Source organism: Citrus clementina, unplaced genomic scaffold, assembly GCF_000493195.1.
Source record: "Citrus clementina cultivar Clemenules unplaced genomic scaffold, Citrus_clementina_v1.0 scaffold_6, whole genome shotgun sequence".
Taxonomy (NCBI): Eukaryota; Viridiplantae; Streptophyta; class Magnoliopsida; order Sapindales; family Rutaceae; genus Citrus; species Citrus x clementina.
In genome coordinates this window covers 12,129,104-12,130,565 of record NW_006262139.1, presented here as the reverse complement: position 1 = coordinate 12,130,565, position 1,462 = coordinate 12,129,104, and the positions used below count along the sequence as shown (strand labels likewise).

The 1,462-nt window shown below is 34.7% G+C and overlaps 1 long non-coding RNA gene across 1 annotated transcript; it reads left to right on the top strand.

Moving 5' to 3' along the window:
• The first annotated feature begins 394 nt into the window (after positions 1 to 394).
• On the top strand, positions 395 to 879 carry LOC112097432. Its single transcript, XR_002904964.1, has 3 exons — positions 395 to 432; positions 541 to 715; positions 846 to 879. It is a non-coding gene; the product is annotated as an uncharacterized LOC112097432 (long non-coding RNA).
• The last annotated feature ends 583 nt before the right edge of the window (positions 880 to 1,462 follow it).

The window sequence follows — 1,462 nt, the reverse complement described above, 5'->3', positions numbered from 1 at the left end:
ATTATTATAATAAGTTATTATTACTATTTATTAAAATATTTTTATAGTTATAATTTAATATTTATTATTATTATTACTAATTTCATTATTTTTAATTTTTAATTATTATTTAAATTAAGGATAAAATGAGTATTAAGAAGTTTAGTTGGGAGTAAAAAAATCATTTTCGGGAATAGAGTCTTGATTCCCTAGCTCCCCTTTGGAATTAGAACTCAAGTAATGATTCCCAAATTTGTGGGCCCAACACTATTTTAATTTCGATTCTAAGTCTTAATTTTGCAAATAAACGCGTCATTTATTCCGATAGTAGAGTTCTCATTCCCATTATTGATAAGTAAACACTCAATAAATGTGGACAAATCAGTAGGTCAGTAACCGTTAGCGTTTTGTTGATGCACTCACGCGCGCAAACTCTCATGCCCGTGTGGCTTTGTATGAATTATTTCAATCAATGAATTGTGTATTGGATCTGTGTGGAATTTGAGCTTGCACTTAAAGCATACTGACAGATTTCATGTTTGTTTGTTTTGTTGTCAACAGAAAATCCAATTGTTTCAGAAACTGAACGTGATGCCAAGGTGCCTCGAAAGTCTTCATCAATACGGATTCAAGTAATCACGAAACCAGTTGCGGTCTCCGGCACCAAAGTTATTGCAAAATCAGAGGACAGCACCGGACTACAATCACTCTGCCAAAACTACGACATCGATGACGAGTAGTTTGTCTCTCTTTACTTGAATCATAAAATTTATACCTCTTTTCAGTTTTCATCAGTATAAATGGTTGAAGTTTGATGAAATGTGAAGAAACTGTGAATTTAATGTATTGAAGAATATTCTAAACAGTTACAGCCATATGTCCAGTTTCCAAGCCAGCACCTCAAGAGTTGTCTCCTTCTCCAAGTTAATGTCGTTGCTGTTATTAGAGCTTTGGACCACTTGACTCGTGGTGTAGGATAACATCAATCAAACAGAAGCTATATAGTGTATCTGGAGGGTGTAAAGTTGGCAAATGATGCTTGTTCCAATTTGGCTGAAGTTCCCATGTCAAAGTGGAGTGTAATGGTTTGTTTCCAAAATCAGAAGCTTGCTAGCTAAATCAAACCATCAACTTGTGATCATCTATGTTCCAGGAGAGTGCAGCTCCATAGCACATACAACACCTGGCCAAATTGGCTCCCTACTGGAGTGCCTAGTGTGTTGTAATTTTTCTTCTCTTAACAAAATTCTCTAATTATTATTTTAAAAATAAACCTTATTATCATCATAAGAATGTAAACTGAAATAATCTTGAATGTAGCCTTAGAAGATTCCCATGAAATAATCTGGCTAAGGTGTTATTTACCCCTGAATAGTTTGGATGCTATTTACTCCAGAATATCTTGGGTGTTGTTTACCTCGGAATAGTTTGGGTGTTATTTACCTCGGAATAACTTGAGTGCTATTTACCCCGGAATAGCTTG